The 24,281-nt window shown below is 34.3% G+C and overlaps 1 long non-coding RNA gene across 2 annotated transcripts in view; it reads right to left on the bottom strand.

The window, feature by feature from the left end:
- LOC109452270 (uncharacterized) overlaps positions 1–24,281 on the bottom strand; it is a 37,185-nt gene that overhangs the window by 1,634 nt on the left and 11,270 nt on the right. Inside the window, exon 3 of one of the 2 annotated variants that reach the window (XR_002138117.3) lies at positions 623–1,603. The exons of the other annotated variant lie outside the window; for it this stretch is intronic. This is a non-coding gene — a long non-coding RNA (uncharacterized LOC109452270). Of the gene's footprint in view, positions 1–622; positions 1,604–24,281 lie in introns of those variants that run through there. 2 annotated transcript variants of the gene reach the window in all.

Genomic DNA, 24,281 nt, shown 5'->3' with positions numbered 1-24,281 from the left:
AATTTTGAATTAATTGGTTTTGAAATCCCAATTTCCTTATGGTTTTGTCCCCAACCACTGATATAATCTCTATGGATGCCTTAGGTACTCTTTTACATTGTCTGGGTTTAGAATTTTTCATGTTTTTCCATGTATCTCTTCATCAATGACGGAGCTATGAAGACATAATTATTAATGAGACTAGTATACAAATAAGGCCATTTAAACAAGTGGTATTTTGGATTGGAAAGATCCTTGGGGAAATCTAATCTTAACATGCTTTGTTTACAATAAAATCTCTCTACCCAAAAGACAGTACCTCTACTAAGTATTTAAAATCATTTTACAGACTCTGGGAAACGCAAGAAAACTAATATTTTCATTGGAATTTATCCACACGTATAGTCATAGTGGAATGCATTAAGGCACGTCATTTCTAGCCAAATTGTAAGGGATGCAGTACCAAGAGTGATGAATCAATTCATCAAAAATCTGATTAAAGCATAGAATTGTTTTTAAGATAAGGAATAACATAAAGGAATGAATATGGATCAATAACATAAACCAAAACTCTACTTAATTTTACTGAAAATATCCATTTACACATCACATCCAGTTCTGCCAGGACGTAATATGCACCTACCTGTTGCCATTTAGTTTCATAAAATTAATTCTGGGAAATTCCTCAAAGCCACTTTCTGCCAGCTGTGAAAGTTTAACTGATTAAGAAAATAAGCAAGACTTTTTTTTTTAATCTATGAGATATGAAACTGGAATTTTAAAATATTTTCCTAATCTGATTATTTCACATGACAATGTATTTTTTAAACTATATATTAGCCAAAATTTGATGCCTGCTTATTCTCAGAACTTAAAAGTTTTAACAAAATAACTGCAGTTTTATGATGTATAGATAACAAAATTCATCCATTTTTACTTAAATATTATTACATTAGACATTAAATTTTACATTTTAAAATTCATGGAAAAAGTCTAGGTATAAATGCTCTCAATGGTTGCCTATGGGTGGTGAAATTTGGTATAATTGTATTCTACTTCTATTTGCTTTTTATACTTTTCAAAGAAAACATTTTACTTTTATCATAAACTGAATATTAGGAGTAGCATTTTTTAGTATATATTAATACAATGACAATGTTATATATACATTATGCTATATACATTGGCATATAGTCATAACAAATATCTTTGAAACAAATTAAATTATGAATAATAACCATTACTTATTAAAAACTAATAGCTAGATATTTTTCTGACTCCTTTATATGTATTGACTTATTTCATCCTCACAGCAATTGTAGGCACTAGGTACTATTATTTTCATATAAAGAAATGAGAGAGTTAATATAACTTACTCACAGTTGTACAGCTGGCTAGTAAAAGCAGAGCTAGGTTTTCAACCCAAACAATTTGACTATAGAATACATGTACTTAACTGAAATATGTGGCTGCTTTTCCAGAGTGGATGATGGAAGTTTGTGTCTCTGAAATTTTCTTTTCATGTAAGTCTGATTCAGTCCAATGTGGTTCTAATTCAAGATGTAAACTTCCTTGACGATTTTTATGTTTTTGCATAACTGACAAGGAGTATTAAGTGAATAAGCTGCAATAAGATAAATAGTGATCATAATAAAAGTCATTTCAAGATTAAGGGATAAATCTTGTAACCTGATCGTAAGGAATATTTTCTCAAATATTTTAAGCTGAAACCATTATTTCTATTAAGATTTATAGCATTCCTACTATTCGGCGGTAAGAAAAGATGATACAGGAACATTTGTGACAACATGGATGGATCTTGAGAGTGTAATGCTGAGCGAAATAAGTCAGACAGAAAAAGCAGAGAACCATGTGATTTCACTGATATGTGGTATATAAACCAAAAACAACAAAAGAACAAGACAAACAAATGAGAAACAGAAACTCATAGACACAGACAATAGTTTAGTGGTTACCAGAGCGTAAGGGGGGTGGGGGTGGGAGATGAGGGTAAAGGGGGTTCAAATACATGGTGATGGAAGGAGAACTGACTCTGGGTGGTGAACACACAATGGGATTTATAGATGATGTAATACAGAATTGTACACCTGAAATCTATGTAATTTTACTAACAATTGTCACCCCAATAAATTTAAAAAATAAAAAAGATTTATAGCATTCCCTACAGAAAAGTGCCTCTTAATAAAAATATTTTTCAGTAGGTGAAAGAATGAAAAAATGAAATTCAAATCTCCGTAGAATATTTCATTTTCTCTCTGAATTTCTTCTAGAAAGGGAGATTTGAGAACGTTATATATGGTTGCTCCATCAGTACAAAGTCAAACATACAAATAAAATCTGAAAAATAAAGTATTCACAAACTTGATTTAGATAAAACCAAACTATTAGTTATTTAAAAATGTCTAACTTTGTTTTTTTAATTTAATATGGAACTTAATGTAGATATATCTTAATCAATCTTAGTAGAGTAGTCAATCAAAGCTATATTAAATGTTAAAAAGAAAATTTTGATAATTTTTAAACAAACACATTCAACACACTAACTAAAGTAAATGACAAAAAGTACTGAGAAAAATATAGGTAAAATGAATACATACCACGGTGAGGTAAATGAGGCACATTTTCCAAATTAACATCAATTGAACATCTCTTTCAAGGAAATGTATTAGCTGATAAGTGTCTCTATGTAGGATTTAATCTTTAGGGGGAAAAAAACTGAGGGCATCTCTAGTTTTCTTTATATCTTTCTGATCAGATTCCTTAACCAAATTCTTGTAGCCTTGTTGCTATATTTAATATAATTTTATATTGCTTATAAATTATATTATTTGTACTATTTATTAAATTTATAATATTTAGAATTTTATATTAAATTTATATACATAAATTTATATGTAACGTATAATAAATTTTGTGCAATAATTAAATCAGTGTATTATCATTTCAGAACTTAACCTCTATAACATGAAAGTGTTTCTGGCCCAAAGACAGAATGTATATCAATTTTGAACAAGAGAGCTTGTTGGTGTAGTAGGCAACAGAGAACTTGCCGCACAAGGAGAAGTTCTACTTCTTTTAGCAAGAAAGTGGAAACACCTCTAGAAAAATTAAAATCCTATCTATTTCACATGTATTTCAATATGATCAGCGGGGACAAGCAAGTATCAATCCCTCATAGAAAAGCAATGAGTTGGTTCATTACAACTTGAGCCAAAGTATCAACTGTTACACATAGATCCAAATTTAGTGCCTCCTGGAAAAGAAAGAACACACAGCAAGAGGCAGAGCTGGTGGAGAGACACCTGATAGCATTGCCCCAGTAACCTGAGCTAAAGTTTTGCTTGTTGTGGAGACAAATACACTGAAAATCCAGGCAGCAAACAAATCACATTACTTCAATTTTAGAAAGTTCTTGAAGATAGATTTTAAACGTCCTGATGTGTCTTTTTGTTTGTTTTACTTTCTTTTTCATTAGGAGAGAATTTTATTCTAAAAGAGTCATCTTAAACTGCAAGAATGACCATTAAACATCACAATTAAACATGCCAAAGGAGAAGCCATGTTGCCAAAATGCCCACGTAACCCACCCAGACATCTCAAACTCACCCTTTGCTGACCTTCTATAACCCCATTTTTTGTTTTTTTTTTCTTTTTGTAAACAAGACAGACACATGTTGGTAAATGCTAACAATCGTATTCACATAGAAACACAGTGTAATGTTTGAGCTCAATATACAGAGAAAGAAGGGAAAAGGCTAGAAATCTCTGCACTACTGCACAGTAGCCTAGCACCCTTCAGCTTCCAGCAGAGCTAAGGGAGCAGAAAGTTTTCCTTTTTTCCCTAAGAGCACAGTGGTGTTGATTCCATAAAGGTTTTTTTTTGAGACAGGAAGGGAGAAAACTGAATTTGGAACAGAAAGGGGCAGAGATTCTTTTCCCAGTGTGTTCTGCTGAAGTTATTTCCCCCCAAATAATGTGAGAATGTTTTACATTTTATTGTAGAATTTTCAAACATACACAAAATAGAAAGACATATAATCAACTCGCAATGTATCCATTACCCAGCCTCAACAATTGCCATCATTAATACTTTTTTTTTTAAGTTTTATGCATAGTTTTAAACAAAGATAAGTTTTATACATGACAAGGTTTCACAAACTATTTTTCAGGTTATATGAAGGAATGTGGGTTTTTGTTCATCCATGTTGCACTTACAGATTTGGTAAAAAAAGAACACTTGGTAGGTTTTTTACTTCAGATTCAAACTCTAAGGGTAAATAAATCTCTTTTGATTGAGGTCTCCATCAATTAAAACTGAACATATTCAGAAATTCACTTTTATTAGTTGAACTACAGAATAGACACTCCCAGGGACTCATTCATGCTAACAATGAAGCTCAGTAGACACTGATGAGGAATCCAGAAGTTCAATTTGTTCATTTATAATAAAGGATCCTTGTGAAGCAATCTGGAATGTTCAGGTCATTTTACTTCCAGGAACATCTCATTGAAAAATAAAATTTAGGCTAGAAGTCTGCTCATCAAGAATAGATTCAGAGTAAAAGAGAGAAATAAAGTTAAGGAGAAGCTCATCCTTTTGGGCTAACCAGATGGACCCTTCCCTGTTGGGTGATTACTTCAGTAGGTGACTTAGGGTGCTCATAATACACCATCCCCAGGCCAGGGCCAGAGAACACTAACGAGAGCTGTCAAACTCTTCCTTATTAAATCTCCTAATTTCTTTTTTTTCATTACTAAAACACTTCACTATGAACTACCCAATTTCAAAGATTGTAGCTTACCTACCTGAGTAGCATTTTAAATTAATGTCTTCCATTTAGAGGGAAAACTCCTAGGCTCCTTGCTGACCTTTCAGAAGCAATCTACTTAGAAACTATTGAATCCTGGGTGTGCTACCTACCATCCCTCAGGTCATTTAGACTTGAACACTGGCAAAACTCAAATATGTACAGATTTTTCCTGTTTTTCCAGCTTTCAGAGAAAGGACTCTGGCTTTTTTCTGGGATGGTTAAAGAAAGGCTAGCCTATAACCCAAACTATGTGGGATGGCTTCCAAAGAATCAAATTTCTCACTTTGTTTTTCAACTTGAACATCAGAAAAAAGCTTTTTTTCCTCTTTGTGAAGCTTGTTGGTTCTATTTATATTTGTTTCTCTATAAGATTAATAAAACAGACTCTGTTTCTCCTTTATGCATGCACCTGCTACCAATTTATTATCACTATGCTAGCTTTTCTTTATCAAAGGATTGAGAATGGAAACAATTTCAAGAGTTCTCAGATTATATTAATTTCTGTTTCATTAACCCTCTCTCATATCAAGTAACAAAGGAGTAAATGAGACTCTTTAGTCAACACAGCCAGAAGTTTCACAACTTCCTTCATTTGTTCTAAGTGGCTTCCTTTTTAAAACAACCCTAGCCAATCCATAAGAATTTGACTTAATCAAATAGCCTGTCTACTGTCATGAATTCTTAAAAATCTATTCCAACCAAAAGAATACTGCTGGAGAGCGTTTCACTGAACCCTTATGGATTGCCAACACACTCCAATTCTGGCATTTGTAAAGAGCATTTTCCTCCTCTGTTAGTATGTTCCAGGACGGTTGGCTAGTAAACCATATAGTGACAAATGGTGGGGACACTGAGGAATTCCTCGCTGGAGCATTTAGGTGTCAGTGACATCTCTGAAATAATGATACTTGGTTATCTTATATGCAGATATAATGTTGGGTATAAATAATTTCACTGAAAATAATTCACCTCTTAGTTTTGAAGTTGAAAAATTCCCTGGTTTGTTCCACAAAATCTAAAGCAATCTGTTTTTTGTTTTTCCTTTGGATTTATTTACCTGTGTTTATTTTCTTGTCTATATAATTACAACCATTACGGATTGACAAGTAATTTATTTAAAGAGCCCACCTGCAAAATGACAATAAAATTATCTGACAATATGATAGCATAATATGTTTAGCTCAGAGTGGCCTCTCCACTGAGCACAAATACAATGCTTACCATTCTTCAAATTTTTTTCCTTAAAAAACATTGAATCCTACCGTGTGAGTGGTAGGATACTACTTTCTTGCAAATGGAACCTTGCAAGTAGTCCTAGGTGACATGAGGAATGACCTTTCAGTGTAATTTGTTGACAAATTTGCTCTCGTATTATGTGGTTATAACAACTGTTATAATTTTTAAGGCTTTTATTGAAATGCACTTCTGCTTTGGTTATTAAGGATTTTAACAATGATTGTGGGGTGAAGCAATAGAAAAGGGACCATAAATGGAGTAAGGAAAAAAGAATACAAGGGAGAAGGCAAGGAAAACAAAGGAAAAATACAAGGAAACTGATAAAATATGGAATGAGGGAAGGCAGAGTGTTGCTTAGGAAGAAGAGCAAGAATGAGAAAGAGAAATTCTGAGAGAATAAGGAATAGTTTGGTTGGTTCTCATAGTAGTGTGATTACTTCTGACAAAAGGACCCCAAGCACCACTCAGCAGATAAAAGACTCCAATAGAACTGCAGTGATAAATACCAGTCCCCATCATGTCCTTTTCACGCTCAAGTTAACTTTGGCTCCTATTAGTTATTTGTTCCATTACTGTTACCAAAAGCTGTTAATCTTTTCTTTTTTTCTCCCCCCCGTGGTTCCTGTGAATCTTAAGGTAATGAGACTCCTGGTCCTTTACTGTCATAAAGCCAGAAAAGAGCAAACAGATGTTTAGGTGAAAGAATAATGAGGTTTCAGGAACACTTTGACCCAGTTGGTGCCATCACGTCATCTCCTGAGCTAACAGTGCTCCTCTCTAAGCTTCTGTAATGCAGGGCGTTTGTAAGGAAGGCCCCCTTTTACAAGAGAGGAAGCTGGATTTTAAATGCCTTGCTTATGGCTCCCCAGTGAGCGAATAAAAGTCAGAAATAGAACCCAGACCTCCTGACGTCAGATTCAATGTTCTTTCCACTTCGCTATGCCTAAAAATACAAACAAATAAAAAAAAACTCCCCAACGCAAATAAAACCTTATCCATTTCTATGTTGTAAGTTACATCTTGGAAACCTGAAGTGAGGTGAGATTAATTTGTTTAATTCTAGCTTTTTAAATGTACACCTGAATTTGAAACAAAGTGACCCATTTAAATGTATTTTGCTAAACAATATTTTCTTAGATTTCTTATTGAGTTTAATTACCTAGTAATACCACCTTATAATAATAGTTTCAAATTGTAAGGTCCCTTAGAAAATTTACTTCTATCATTTTAAAAGAAAAACGTCTTCGGCTAAAATGCCATCTTTGTGTGGTTTTATTTATACATTTGAATTACTTCATTGTGTTCTATCAGTGCTACCTCTACAAATCTGTCTTGTTGACTCTAGATCTCAGTTTAAATGTCACGTCCCTGGGGCAGCCTTCTGGGACTCTTCAGAGTAAGTTATCCACTTCCACACACTGTATTTATACTTTTATAGCCCCTGCACTTTTCCTTCATAGCCCTTGTTATGATGGTAATTATATAGTAATTTGAGTAATTATTATTTAGTGTCACTGTTGCCTTCCAGACCATAAGTACCATGAGGGCAGAACGTGTTTATCTTGTTCACGAATATATGTTCCCAGCACCTACCACAGTGATCGGCACATGGTAGGTGTTCAATGAATATTTATTTAACAAATGAATAGATGTGTTTCTCAGCGTAACCTCATAAGTTTTTGCTTATCTGGCTTAAGAAGAATAACAAATAATAATGACTCTCTTTATTGTGTGCCTAGTGTGTGCAATGCACTAGATTAGGTGTTTCATATGCATTCTCACAACAACCGTCTGAAGTGGCTACACTTTTAAATCACACTACAGATTAGGACAATAAAGTTTAGAAATATTAAGCAACTTGTCCAAGGTCACCTGGCTAGTAGTTGAAGTTTGACTGATATAGCAATTTGGGGAATAAAAAATGCAAAGAAAAGATTATTTGTTTGTTTGTTTGTTTGTTTTCTAAAGAGTAATCTCTCCTGATCTTTCATTAATGTTATACCAACACTGGGGAGAACTTTTCTTAATAATCATTCAGTGTCTGATTCTTCCACTTTGATTCCTGTTTAACGATCCTGATTGTAACACTTTGGCTTTTATGTCTATGAGTTAAATTAAAAGATTTCCAACTTTTCATTTCCATGTCCATATATTACCTACATAGCTATTTAAAATGACATCTGAATTTCTGTGGGTTCAAAGAGACAAACGGTATTTTTGCTGTTGTTTGTTTTTTCTAAGAGTACAAAAAAAAAACAGAAAAGGGAATAATAATAGCGAATGAGATTACAGGGAGAGCCAAGAAGGCTCCAAGGAGCCAGAGAAATTTGTATTTTTGAACAGCAAAAATCAAACTATATAAAAATCTGTAATTTCTGCTCTTTAGAACATCAGCATTCCCCTCAGGAAGATTATTTCTATATCATTTTTGAAAAATAGTTTTGAAAATATTATTTCTGTTTTTCTTTCAAATCAGTTTGATTAAGATCTCAGGGCTGTTCCATAAATATTTTATATGCTGAGAGGCTTCAACTTGATATCTATATAGTTACTCTTACTAATAATCCATTTTGTGGAGAGGCCTATCTCATACTCTTGATTATTATCACAGTTCAATAAGATCTATGGCTTTTATATCATTCAACCTTTTTATTCCTGAAATCTGTTGTAAAGCATTAAGACTATTAAGCAAGATATCGTATCATTGAGTCACTTCTATTATGCTATATCTGCATATTATATAGAATTCTCAGTGCTATTTTTCAGAGGCTCTGCTACAAAGCTAGCTGGTTGATGATATTCTTACAGAAATTGTTTAGGTAGTTGGGTAATAAGCCATCTTGAGTGAGATGCAAGATAAATCTTACTCCCACAAGAATGTAATCTCCACAAGGCTTGGAAGGGTACCTGCCATATAAGTAGGTGCTCAATAAACACATGTTGATTTAATTTTAAAAAATCTTTATATTGACTCATGATCTGAAGTGGTGATTTTTTTTTTCAAAGCTCAATGGTGATTGGTTTATAAAATTAATATATAGTGCAATTAATTGCATTTGTTCATATAGAGAAAGAAGCAATTTTCACATTTGCTCATAGGTTCTTAAATTAACAACAACAAAATACAATCATGGATCAACTAAAACAAACTTTTCTTTTTCCTTCAGACTGATTCCTTCTTTTGAGGTCTGCCCAAGAATTCCAAGCGGTACCGGCTACTTAATTTCTATAAACTGTAAGATCCTTGAAATAAGCAGAACAGGAGAACCTTGTTTGAAGAGACGTAATGTGCTATATAGTGGAAAGTAGCTATTTATTTGGCCAAACTTGAGGGGTTTTTAGTATGGAATTATTTATGTTCTTCAAGATAACATTACCAGAATCTTTCAATTGTGACTCTACCACTCCATTACTCACTGAGTAAATTTTCCTTCTATTTCCTTTGAAAGTTATAAACAAGTTCTTAATGAAAACTGTAGATAGAGTAACAGAAATATTCAAGGATAAAAGCTTTTCTATATGTTCCCTTTATTTCGTGGCATTCTCTAGTGACTATAAGACAATACAATATAGGATCCAAACTTGAATGCAAGCGTCATTTCAGAAATTAGATAACATGACATATAAAATGAAAGAAAATGGGATTTACTGAGTGCCTACTGCATGTTTCACTCAAGGGAAAACCCTTAGTTTTGTTACACAGTTTCATCAAAACCCCAGAACATTTTCCAGTTTAATGAACAGTCTACATAGATCACTATCAGGAGAAAGATGGATTAAAGATGACATCCAAGCGGACCTCACTGCAAATAAGACTACTGAACAAATACAAAAGAACTTAGCTTTAATACGGCCTGTTATTACATGAATGTTGAGATGGATCAATTGACAAGTCCATAAATATTACAATTATATACAGAAAATAGTCTGGTATTTTTTTTAATTGACATTTAAGCCTTTTATGGGTAATCCCCATGGATTTTCAATGATGTCAGCTTTGCTTCCCACCAGTAGTACCAGCACCACTGCCACTTTAGATAGATTTCATTATATTTTAAACTCAGAACAAAAGTTTACAACCCAGATTTTGTAAATTCATTCTTTGTGTCCTAGTGCTTTTATACCCAAGGGTATAAAAGAAAACAACATAAATCTCAACATACTATGTATTGTATGTCAAAATCTGATTACTAGATTAAATTACTAGCATATTTGAGGTTTATGTTGTTTTCTTTTTAAATGAAGACCACTTGAATGTGTAAAACCTGCAAGCAACAATCAAGACATCTTTTCATTGATGCAGCCTTAGAGATATTTTAGACTGAAGTCCTATACATATTTCAGCATCATCTATAGTTTGTTGGAAACTATGAACTGAGTAAAAAAAAAATTTTAATTGACTATTTTACCTGATTAGTAGGTATCATCTTACCAGATGAATGATAGGACCAGCGTAATGGATTAAATTGTTCCATATCTTGGGAGAGGACTAAGATATTTTAGGGTTACTTTTGAATCTCATACCTCATTTGTTTAAAATGGGGAATATAAAAAGTGATTGAAGTTTTTCTTTCTTAGTTATTTAGTATGTTCTTACACATATAAATAGATTGAAACCATCTATTAACAATGTGCTACAAAGTTAAGAAAGATCACCATCTCATGTCATGAAGAACAGAAACAAACTCTCAGAAAACAAGGCTCCACCCTGCAATTTCAAAAAGGCCATTAACGATGTCCATAGCTTTGGCAATGTTCCAGAACCAGCTAAATCAGAGAGTTCCAGTTGAATATAGAGCCCTGCAGCCCAAACACTTCTGCAATCTACAACAGTGTCTGGAGCAAACCCGTGTGTGATTAATACTGATGAACCCAACTTTCCACTGGGAGACATCAGTTGAGATTTCCTGATGAATGAGATTGTACATCTAAAAAGGATAGACCAATAATCTCTGAAATACTATTTTCTTTATCTACTTTGAGGCAAAGGTTCTAACATAATTAATCACTCAGTCTAGTGTGTTAGATTATTGATAAAAGATTGAAAACCAGTACTGGACTTCTTCACTGATTTTTGGTTAGCTCTGTCTTTGCATCTCTGATGGAGAAAAATCACAGATGTTTCCAGTTGATCTGTGCTTGATCATCACAGTAGAGATCACAGTTTCATGAAGTAGGAAGCACTTCATTAAACTATCTAGATAGCTAAAGATGCTGAGAGTTCATTCATTCATTCATTCAAAAATATTCATTAGTGCGTACTCTATGACAGGCACGGTTCTAAGGATGTAACTATCGTGATAAATAAACTAAGTGTGTGCCCACATGGAGTTAACATTTTAGTGTGTCTGATAGGCAATAAAACAGGTACTTACATTATTTTCACATGCTGATAAATGCTATAAAGAATGATAAATCAGGATAAGGGGACTGTGAAAAAAAGTGGGATGGAATGGGGTGGTATTTTAGGGAAGAGCTTTTTGAGGAGGTGACATTTAATCAGCCTGTTGAGTGATATAAAAAAAAGTAAGCCACACAAGTATCTAAGAAAGAGCATTTCAGGTAGAATAAAAGGGAAAAAATAAACAAACAAACCAAAAAGATCTTGAAAAGGGAATGCATTCACTCTGTTTTCACAACAGCAAGGAGTCGAGTTTTGCTGGAGCTAAAAGAACTAAAGGGAGAGAAGTTTGATATAAGATCAGAAAGCAGCTAAAGGCCAGATGCCAGGCTTTGAAGCCCATGAAAAAGTCTTGATTTCATTCCAGTGTCCGGAAAGTCACTGGAGGATTTTTAACAGGGGTAGGGCAAAATTCCATAAACACAGACTTTAAAAGATAAAAGTAGAATCAGCGAGACAAGTCAGAAGAGGAGTGGTGGCTTAAACTTAGGTATAGTAGTAGTAGATATGGGAAGAAATTGTGGAATATTGCAAATACTTTGGGAGTAGTAGATCTGAAGATATTTGCTGGTGGCTTAACTATGGAGTGTAATTTTTTTTTTTTTTTTTTTTTAATAGAGGAATCAAGAATGAGCCCAACAATTTTGCCTTGAGCATATGAATAAATAAGGGGCTGTTTACTGAGCTGGAGAGAGGTCAAGGCAAATGAGAATGCAAAGGTTTTTAAGGGAAAAGTCAGTGTGATGCTTGCTGATATACATATGTATAGGAATTAGAAATAAAAAATCTCCAGATCTTATGTGCTACGGCATAAAGATCACATTTATATGAAAGTCTGGACTCTTTAACATGACTGATGTTTCTAGAAGATAATAGGTATGGGTATTGGGAAGAGATGCTTTCAATTTTCTTTTTTACACATTTCTGTGCTTGTTTAAAGTTTTTTTAAAAAAATCTTGTCTGTGTATTACTTTTGTTTTTAAAAGTAAAAATATATATTGGTATATATTTCTATGTATACCAATAAGTTAATAAGAATTAAGAAGTAAAAGGAGAGATGATACAGCAAGCAGGTAGAAGGAAAAGTCAACTATATCTACCTACTTAGAGAGGTTTTAAAACTATCCAACCTTTAAATCCTTTAATGAGACTTACCATGTTTCTCCGAAAATAAGACCTAGCCAGACAATCAGCTCTAATGCATCTTTTGGAGCAAAAATTAATATAAGACCCGGTCTTATTTTACTATATAAGACTGGGTATAATATAATAAATATAATATAATATAATATAATATAATATAATATAATATAATATAATATAATACCAGGTCTTTATATTAATTTTTGCTCCAAAAGACCCATTAGAGCTGATTGTCCAGCTAGGTCTTATTTTCGGGGAAACAGGGTAGAAGCCAACAGGTGCATCTTCAGCTCCCCCTTCTAGCTTTGCGTGTGGCACTTATATCAACTTGTTCCTTAGTCTAAAGTTTGCTTTCTTTCCCAGCTACGCCTTACGCTGCTCCACTTGTAGTATGATATGCCCTGCCTCAGGCTCTAAAATGGTTTATACACATCTATCTCAAAAGCATTTGTCATCTGTCCTAATCCAGTGACTGCTGAAGACCAAACCAGTTGGCCTCAATTAGCTAAATGAGGCCTGTTTGTTTGCTCTTGAAGCTAGGTAGCAAATACAAGAGAATTCCAACTTGCCAAATTACCTGATGCTTTCAACATGAAATCAGTTAGCATACTAGCTGTCATGAAGTCAGTCTTTCTGTTTAGATAAGAGAATAGCCAAAGCTCCCAGGCATATTTTAACAGACTCCTATAGAGAAGGAATTACGGTCTCTATTAATACACTCAGTCTCGGGATTCCTGGAACATGGGTTATTCTACTGATCTTTTCCACTCACATTCTTCCAATGAGTTGCCTTTCTCTCCATAGTAGGATCTTATTTCAAGGGCATTCACTATCTCACTTATAATGTCAACTTGCTATTTTAAAAATGTGATTGTCAAATCATTATTCATTTTCATGTCAACTTTATTGAGGGGTAATTTTAAATATACAATTCAACAAGTCTTGACAAATGTAAACAGTGTGTAACCACCATCACAATCAAGATATAGAACAATTTCACCACCCCCTAAAAGTTCTTTCATTGCCCCTTTGTACTCAACCCTCTTCCAGATCCCCCAGCTTCTAGCAATCACTGATCTGCTTTCTGTTGCTGTAGTTTTCCTTGCCTTTTCTAGAACTTCATATAAATGAAATCATGTAGAATGTATGAATGGCTTCCTTCCCTTAGCATAATACTTCTGAGATTCATCTGTGTCTTTACATGGGTAAGTAGTTTGCTCCCTTTACTGCTGTTTTTTATTGTATAGATATACCATATTTTATTCATTCATTCACCAGTTGATGGATATTTGAGTAGTTTCTATCTTATATAAGCATAAAAAGTCAATAAACTTGGTTACAAGTTTTTGTGTGGGCATGTTTCATTTCATTTTAGCAGATACCAAGAAGTAGGATGGCTGAGCTGGGTTTAAATCTATGCTTTTACTTCCTGTTTTCTACTTGTCCCATTTGTTTCCTGTTCTTTCCCCACCCCCTCTTTTCATGCATTCTTTTGAACAAATTTTATTTAGTATTCCATTTTGTCTCCATTATTGGTGTATTAGATTCAGCTCTTCATTTTACTTTTTTATGGCTTTTCAAAGGACCTGCAATACACATTTTTAAACTTAACACAGTTTTTATTCAAATAATATTTATCATTTTACATGTAAGAAACTTTGAACAGCATTCTTCCATATCCCCTCCTCCTTTGTGCTATATTTATCATACACCTCATTTCTACCTATATTATACACTTTACAATACACCAATAGTTTTGCTATAAATAGTCAATGACTTTGATCTTTAATTTTCAAGTAATCAACTTAAATACTTAGGAGCTCAGCCATGGATATTCATACCTCATTTTAGTCATATAATAAACACTCTAGAAACCCAATGTTAGTACTGATTTGTTACATATGTGTGAAGTCCCAGAATGGGAAGAGAAGCCCAGAAAACTGTTTGAAGAAGCAATGGCTAAGAAATTTCCAAAGTTAATTAAAAATCTAAACCCATGGATCAAAGAGCATCAACAAACTCCAAGCTAAAGAAACATAAAGAGAACCACACCACAGCACATCATAAATGCATTGCTGAAAAGTACTGATGAAGACAGAATTCTTGAAAGCAACCTGAGAGAAAAATAAAAGAAAATACAAAGAAACCAAGAAAAGAAGCAAAGCAGAACTTATTGTCAGAAACTATGCAACCCAAAAGACAAGGAACAACATCCTTAAAGTACTGAAAGGAAAAAAACAAAACAAAACAAAATGCCTACCAACTTAGGATTGATAATCAGTGAACATCACTTTTAAAATGAAGGTGACATAAAGACATTTTTTCAGGCAAATACAAGCCAAGAAAAGTCATCACCAGCAGACCTATACCATAAACAAGATCAAAAGAAGAACGGAAAATAATACCACATGGAAATCTAGATTCAGAAAAACAATAAAGATCTACAGAAATGGTTAAAAGATGGGAAATTATAAAAGGCATTTTTCTTCTATTTTATATCTCTTTAAAATAATATTAACACTTGACTTTTTAAGTTTCATATAATAGTACATAATTTTTCACTTGCTCCAATAGTTTTCCTGCTAAGTGTTCAGTAGCACACATAATAAAACTCTTCCAAAACATTTTGACACATTCATAACACAAATATATCATATGCACATTGATCAACCAGCATTAAGAGGCTATTATCTGCCATCAAGAGAGTATAAAGAAAAATAAGAAGAGTAAGACATGTTCTTTTTTCTCAAAGAATCTTTAACCCAATTGAGGAAATAAGTTAATATACAGTACTTAAAAAATATTAGAAAACAATTCAAGACATTATTGAAACACAATGGGGACAAGAAATTCTGGCTTTCCCTCCTCCTTCTCCATCCATCTAAGAAGAGCTATGGATTTGCAAAACTAGATTTTGGGCTTTGTTTATAGCGAGTCAGTAGAATGGGTAAAGCAAAAGAAAGTTTAAAAACAAGAACAACAAAAAGCCAGACAAGAGAAACCAAAATAATGAAGAGGAGACAGAGGGAGGAAGAAAGGAGGTGGAGAAACAAAATTCTTTGAATTAAGAATCCAGAATGAGTGGGTGATAGTGAAACAAAGGTCTAGAGAAGCTACAAAGTGTAGGATAGTCATATGGGTGGGCTGTCCTGTGTTCTTTGACAACTCACCCCATCTTTTCCTGCTTTATGGCTCACCTCTTGCTTCATCGTCCTACTCTGACTTTGCTGAAGCCTGAACTGGAGTTTTGAAGCCTTGCTCTACTGACGTTTGTCCCCTCATTTCTTTGCGCAGACTCGAGGATGGATTCCCTCCTGGCTCAGTGCAGTCACCCATATGTGTTATTGAGTATATCATCTCTGGCATGACCTCAGGAATGAACTTCCTCATACGGCCCCTCCTCTAGGGCCAGCCCAGGCTGCGCTGGGAGCTCAGCGCCCAGACCTCACCTTCCAAGCCCTCGCTCCAGGTATGTTGGGTGTCAGAGAGTACAAACAAAGGTTAGTTGATGTTAATTACTTAAGATTGTACAATAATGACACCTTACATTAATCGTTAACTGTGGCTTACAGTTACCATTGTTTTCTTATATATTACTATAAGACATATAGCTTTTAGGATGATTAAAGAGAAGACAAGTCAAAGGGCAAAAGATTATAATAGTCCATTGGTAAATCACCAAGGCTTGTAAAAGGAACTGCTCTGAATGGAAATTGGTGTGTGCCAGACAGATGCCTATAAAGAGAACCAGCAAGCTCTGGTAACCACAAAGGTAATATAACTAGGAGTACTCAACTATGACTTTGAGGTCTTATAACAGGTAATAGCCGGACAGTGACATAACTTTCAGATGTGATGGCAGAGAGTGGCAGATTTGGTTTGGACTAAAACTGATACAACAAAGTTTTTATGCTTTCCATCAAGGTCAATTTGACTCAATGATGAAAATATCTTGCAGAATTGGGGTTATGTTGGAGATAGAAAACTAGACAAGCAGATATATTTGAATATCTTTGTAAATGTTTGCTGGAAACACAGGAGGAGAATTACTCCCTCAGCTGAGAGAAATTGAAAACAATTTAATTGCATCAATGCAATGCCTGTAAAGAGACATCCAAACAATTCCTGATTTACAAAAAAAAAAAAAAAAAAAATGGCTTCTAAAATTCCCACAAATGGAAGAAAGTAAAGTAAATTCTAACTAAGTTGACTTTTCGCAGGTATTGTCACCTAAAGATGTTTCTGGACTTCTTGCTTGAGAGCAGTTTGTTTATGAGGGAAAGGACCAGGGATTGTCACCTTCTGTGTGAGTGAATGTTTTTTTTTAATTCAGATTTCAGGAGTAAACTTTAGTTTATGTCCAATAATGTCTCCTACAAAGTTTATGCCTAATACTGTCTCCTACAAATCTAGGTCAGGGGAGGGTCAGTTTCACAAACTAGGAAAAAATTAAAGGTTCTGTCAAACCAGGACCAACTTTTCTGAAATGCTGACATTGATTCAGTGCATTAGAGGACTGAGTAACTTGTGTGTTAATTCAGGTAAAGTCTTTAAGAGTTTAAATCTGGCATTCAGGTTCTGGTACTTTCTGACAGAAGCAATTTTATCATGAAGAGTCAGTTGCTGGGTTTAACCTTGAGTTGTTTCTTTCCGTGATCAATGAAATTCATAAAGGAATATCTATTTAAAAGATTTTCAAAATGACATTTATGATATGCCCCTATGAGCAAGGCTCTCCTCTCTGTTGGGTAATTTGCTAAGGGTAAGGTTTTTAAAATACCATTCTTTTACAGTGTAAACAGGAAAGATTAGGAGTGGGTGGATTAGTCAGAGGATGGAACAGGGGATGGAGACTTATTATGAAAGTCTGAAGTGAAAGAAATGACATTTCTTGGCTCAGTTCCCAGTATTGTTTGCTGGACAGAATTGGTGTGTGAAAGGAGCTGTGTTCACACCAGCAGTACCGTTTTTTTTTCCTACTCTGCTCATAGTGCATTTAAGTTTATATGTGACAGTGCTTTGGAAATTAAAATTTCAAAGGGCTTTATCAGCCTTTGGCATTCTTGCCAAAGGCAAACATAAAGAACAGTAATCACACTGATGAAGACGAACCTTACTGTTTTCCCTGTTATCTGTAGAAAATGAATAGGCTTTGCCAAAAGTAAAGAGTAACGTGTCCTTATTCTGTTTTGAAGACTAACATCGCTCACTCTAAGTTACCAAATATGTCCCAAAATAACTGGCAGCGAGCTGTGAAATGGTCTTCTTCAACTGAGTATATGTCACTTGAGTAGTGTTTCCAACTCATAAAGCTAATTTTCCGTGTCCCTGACCCTCAACCTTATTCAGTTAGTCTACAGAAAAAAATGGGGAAAATAAATTACATCCAGCTGTGATCATTCTACATACTTCTCCATAACCCTAGAGATGTTTATGAGGCTCAGAGTTTTCAAAGAACATGTTATGAAAATCACTGCAAACTTTCTTGTTTGCACTGAAATTCCCAGTAAGAATTTGAAACTGCAATGACTGTGACGAAAACAGGAAAAGGGGCCTTTTGTCAACACTTAACCTCTTTTGTAGCATTCAGTGGCAGCGTATCAGAAGAAATGACACGGGTCATTTGTTGGAAGAATTTTGAGAAGGATGTTTTTACATTAAAATTGAGTGTGTCCTCTAAAATTGCTAGCTAAGATTACTTCTACTGTAGTAACTAGTAATGAACTGTGAGTGTGGAGGTATAAAGACAATCAGAATATAGGAGAGAACTTGTAAGTTTATTAAAAATTCTACCAGTTAGGACAAGAAAGTACACTGTAACACATTGGAGAGTATTGTCTAAAGAAAATAGAAATGAGGTACCTTCTAAAAATCAAAAAGACTAGAAAGATGACTCAAGCTAGGCCCTGATTCTGCCACCGAGCTCTGGCCCTATTTCTCTTGCTTCATTCCTGAACTCAGACTTAAAAGAATGGCTAACGTCTTCTAATTTCATTAGAGGAGGGAGTTGAAACACATAAGACTTTAAAAAACTTTTCAACTTTTAAATTTATAACCAGTTAAGTAATTGTCCAACTAATTGGTTTTTCATGTACACAAATGTTTATCTTTCTAAATAAGTTAGGTGTCACCATGACCAGACCGGCATTAAATGCTGTTAAATAAGGCCTTGGTTTCTTTTTAGTTCTTCCTCTAACTAAGTGGGGAGAAGGCTACCCAAGACAGGTTGCAAAGCCTCCACCTCATTATTCTGGATGCTATTGAATTAGGAATATGACCAAGTACCATATTCCTCACATGGGCTTCAGGAGAGTCCTCTTCAAAGAGCTGAGTTGGGTGGTGTGATGCCAGCTCAATATTGGCTGTTCCCAAGGGGAAAAATTGTGAAACTTCACAAACCTGAGTTAGGCTTAGACGTCACAGCTGCCAACTCATAGTTCATGGTCAAGTGCCCACCGTGAACACTCAGGGAATCCTATATCAGGATAAAGAACATCTTACTGAGATGGATTGCCAGTGTCAGAAGGTGAAGTTCACCCTCTCAACTCACCACACCCATTTAAATGTTTTTCCCCTAAAAAGAAATTGACTGGTAGTGAAAATTTGAAATGAAGAAGGAAAAGTTTCTAGGATATGGTAAAAAAAAAAAAAAGAAATCCCACACTTTGGAACAGGAAAGAAATAAAACATTTAAAACAATGACCAATGAAAATAAAATTTGAGGTTAAAAAAAAATCTAGGATATGAAACTGGGGAAAGAAACTATGGAAAAAACTGGAAAAATATACAATATGACAGGCAAAATACTTCTACAAACTTAATTATTGCTATAATTCAGCGTATCCTTATTTTTGCCTTTTGAGTATTAACTAAGTTTGCAATATTTCTAATGATGGTCAATGTAATATTTTTACTACCAACTTAAGCTTTTGGCTAAACTTACTAGAACTATTTAAGGACATTTTCCTTCGCCTGCCTATAAAAATACATCACGGGAGTATTTTTAACAGCAAAGCCTGGATGAGACAGTCTACTTTCTTGACCTGTCAGATACTTGTGGCTGCTTCTAAGTAGCCTCATTTGTAAGCCCTTGCTTGTGGTTACCACCCTACCCCCAAAATTGATGTCGTTTTATTTTTTAAAATGTAGTAGTGTATACATCAAGAATATAATACATATGGCCAAAACTTCACTCTACAAAATTTCATGCCACTGCAGGCATTTTGGTTACTTTCAAAAATAATTTTTAGATCTAAGTGATCCTGAAAAAGGATCTGCTTTCTCTTTAACACAAACCAAAGCCTCTATGTTCTTTTTCTTCAAGCTTTAGCACAACTTACAGGTAACGAGAAGTAGAGAGCAAAAAAAGAAATACGACCTTATCTTTTCTACAAAATGAGCTGTGGTGAAGGAAATGTTTTGAGAGGTTATGAAATACTGTCTACCTCCGAGCAAGAATATACTCATACATCAGAAATGGCAAATAAGTTTCATTGCAGGTGCCATTCAATTCCCATCGATCAGTTGCTAGTGGCTGCCTGGAGAATCATATTGACAAGCGTTTGGAGGTTTACTTCAGGATCAGCAAGAAAGACTGTTGTGATTTTGAAATCTTCAAGCATTTTCTGCCAAAAATGTTAATGAATTCAGAGGAGTTACGATTATATTTGGCAAGAAGAAATGTTCCAGTCAGTAAGCGGCACAGAGATACATATCTCTACACACTAAAAAGTATTCCTTTGGATAAATAAACTGATTTTTTAAAACATAAAGGTCTCGAAGACATTGGGAAGAGCTATTATATTAGTGGTAATTAGTTAAGTAATGTAACTCCTAGGTGAGATCAACTGAGCTGTGGGAGGATGAAACGTGATTATGGGAGAAGAGAAAGAGTAGTAATTTGTGGGCAGCAGACACTAGAACACTTCCTAAAATGTAAACTTCTTTTGAGAGATTTTGGCCCTCTCGGTTGCCAGTGTCTTATCTAGGTCACTGATGAAAATACCAAACAGAACCAGGCCTTGGTTTGACACCTGTTAACATTATTTATGTGTTAAGACTGACATCAAACCACTTGTAACAATTCTATTTATAAGTTTTCTGAGCACCCTTCTGAATTCCCAGATGTATAGTAATGCCCTCGGCACTTAGCTGATAGATTTGCCTGAATATCTAGTTTTGCGAATTAGCATAGGAATCATTTTTCAAGGACTCTATGTACTTTTATCTATAATTCTGGGATAGTGGAAATTGTATGAGACAAAGAGGATGAGACTTGTATTTTAGCTCTAGCTGACTCTCATTAATTGTGTAATTTTGTACAAATTCTTCATCACTCTGGACCTCAGAAAATGAAGGTTAGCCCAGATAAGCATTTCCCAACCTATGGCCCTCAAATTCTATCCACTGCCAAGAGCCCACAGACACACATGTCACCCTTAATTGTCTGATTGACTGCCACCACAATACGTGAAACATCGTGGAGTTATTTCCTTCAGAAAGGATTATTGAAAAGGGAGAGAAACACTCACATAGTTTGTGGATAAGCTTCTGTCTCTCTCTGTTAGCTTGGACTCATAGACCCCTTTTCTACATTTGACAAAAGAAAGAATATTTGACAAGAGTAAGAATACTCTCTTCTATTTTACAGTAAAATAACCTTGATGCAAAGAAAAGTATAATCAATTAATTTCCTCCATATTATATGATGGCTGTCTTTTGAGTGAGTTTGTTTTCTTCAGTTTAGTCCTGTCTATAATCTTTATTATATTTGGTACCTGTCCCTGATAATAATGCAACAAGCATGGATGTGTGATTATGTTTTTGATTTAATTAAATGGTTGTCCTTCCATTGACAAATTCCAGAGAGAAGCAGGAGCAGAGTATACAGTAAGTTACTTTTGTAAAAGATGTAATTTGACTTTTCCCAGAATTGAGTGGTGGAGTTCCACTGTCGGCTAACATGAGCTCTGGAATCCTGGCTCTCTGCAGAGTTACATGATGCCAGATACTCTTTTAATAGTGCCAGGAGATATTTCCTCTATGATGTCAAAACTCGCAGGACATTTGAGGTAAGAATGCATGTTATGTACATAGTAGGACACCGAAGAAAGTTCCTCAGGTCACACAGACAAACTGTATTTGGAACTGACGTCTTTGAGAGATTTAAACTTCCACTGATATTTTGAAAACTTTAATCTTGGTAAATCTTCACATGCAGGACACATGTAGAGAACTATATATACACTAATGTCAGGTGTGTTGAATGATGAATGCCAGGAACTATGACATTTCTTAAATGTATGCAGAAAGATACACTTTCTAAGAGATGGTGAGGTTTTTTTCAACAACAAAAAAATCTAACCAGAAAAATAGGATGTTTCCATCTTAACTCTTTTTCTGCAATGTTCGGATATGTTTTCCTATGTCTTGCACTATCAACAACAAAGATGGTTTGTATGCCATATTGTGTAACATTTTGTAATAATTTTTTTGTCATCAATGCCATTAGATTCTCATTTATTTGTACTTAAATGTAATTGATGCCATTTAATATGTTTTGAGTATTTTGTGCTAAATTTCAATATAATGGTAAATTTATCAAAGGTTTAAAATAAAAATGTAATTTATGTATAAAGTAAGTCAAAATGTTATTAAATGCATAAAGTAGTCAAAATAACAACTTTTTTGTGGATTTTTAACACATTTTGGAAAAAAATTGAAATCAATTAATGCAGTGAAAGAGTTAAAAGTGGAAGTTGAGTGCGATGACACATACATTCAATGACTCTGTTCTTTTACACCCCAGACCTTATGTTGTAGGTATCGGGTACACTATAGGTTCATTTTAAGGGGTTCTTGAACTTATTTAGGTACAATATTAGTTAACACAATCTTAGTTCATTAAAATGTGTTACTGAAGTTATCTTTTTATGGTCTCTTTTTATGTATATGTATATATTTTAATCTACTGACCTTAAGAGTTTAAGAGTTATCACATGGGGGTTATGAAATTTTGTTTGAAAAGGGCCTTCACTTTGAAAATGTTGGGAACCACTATCTTAATGGATTTCAAATAGAATGACAGGGCTATTTTGGGCAAAGGGGCTCTCTTGCAGCTGCCTTTGTGCTACGCTAAAGGGCAAAGTGTGCCTTGAGAGGAAGCAATCTTAACAAGCATTGGACAGGCCACAGACTAAAGCTTACTTGTAAGAATAATGCTTGGTGTGAGAAATGATTTCTCTACCAAATCCAAGGTGTCACCTTATTTCTGAGTTATTAGACTAAAATAACAATGAAAACAACAGATTCTAAATGTTTTTGCTATCTCATACTCCCAGGTATTATATTTCTAAATTCCTGGGATTTCAAAGTTAGTGAAACTACATAACAGATATTTGCTGTGAGAGGAAGAAAATGATCAAGTATTAGAGGGAAAAATTATTAAACAGCTATAGGAAGTTACGCTTAAGTGAAACTTTAGTTATGACAACTGAGGGGGCTATCGCCCTCTAGTGGTGCCTTTTCTCTCTCATCTCAAGTCCCTTAGACATTTCCCTGAGGTTCCTTTATTCAGAGCATCACCATTAAAAAATATTGCCATCTATTGACAATATAATCTTCATATTCCAAAAGATTCCATCTCCCTTGTTGAAAAGCACATGGTTATATATATTTTTATATATTAGTGAATTTTTTTGTTGCTATCAGATTTTTACATTTAACAGCAACAAAAAAATTTGTCCAGTATCTATTATGAAACTACCTATATGCAACTATTCACAAAAGAAGTACAAGATCATTCTTACCCCTGGAGAAACTTTTCATATAGGAGTGGATATGTACAAACATGAAATACACGGTAAATTTTTTTTACCATAAAAGCCAAAGAATAGTAATGTTCTATTTATTAGAAAAATAATTATTTCATCTTACGTGTTTGACTCATTGGTCATTGAGATAATTTTCATTGTTTGGCAAATTTTTAAGAAGAAAATAATAATGCTACAGGAGTTACAATGTTAAATAAAATTGCTATTGGTGTGTGTGATGGGGGAGGAAAAAGAGGGGGAGAAGTACATCCTTGTCTTAGCTGTGTACCTAGTTTGCTCTTGAACTGTCATATTTACTTGTTACCTTGTTTGTAAGAAGATAAAGGCTGGCAAGTCACTCTTTCCTTTTCCAAGCCATTAACATGACCTTATAGGACTAACTGTCATTGTAATGCCCTAGTTAGTGGTGAGCACATTGTCTCGTACATGAGTGTCCCGAAAATGTCTGGATTCCCAGTGGATTTATAGCTGATGACTTCAGATTCCTTACTCTCTAAGGACAACGTTGCATGTTAAGAACAGGAATAGAGGCTTTAGAGTTGTGTCTATAATACCGTGTTCAGTAATTCTTATTATGCAAGTAAAAGAATATAGTTCGTACTAAATATTGCATTCGATTGTGGGCCCACACCTTACAGGACTATGTAATGGCAGTCAGGTAATACTGAAAAAGGCACTTTTACAGAATGAAAAACATCCCTCAAGATGTTTGAAGGTTAACCCATGTTTAGAATAAGTCTCTTTTAAATTTCAATAGGCATAAACCGTTTTTTTTTATTTAAAAATATTTTTGAGCATAACCTGTAAAAATAGTAAAAAGAAAATTGATTTAGAAGATAGCCTAACTTTGAATGCCCT

This window comes from Rhinolophus sinicus, chromosome 1, assembly GCF_057876585.1.
Source record: "Rhinolophus sinicus isolate RSI-liver-muscle chromosome 1, RSI-T2T, whole genome shotgun sequence".
NCBI classification, from domain to species: Eukaryota; Metazoa; Chordata; class Mammalia; order Chiroptera; family Rhinolophidae; genus Rhinolophus; species Rhinolophus sinicus.
This window is presented reverse-complemented; position numbering and strand designations above follow the sequence as displayed.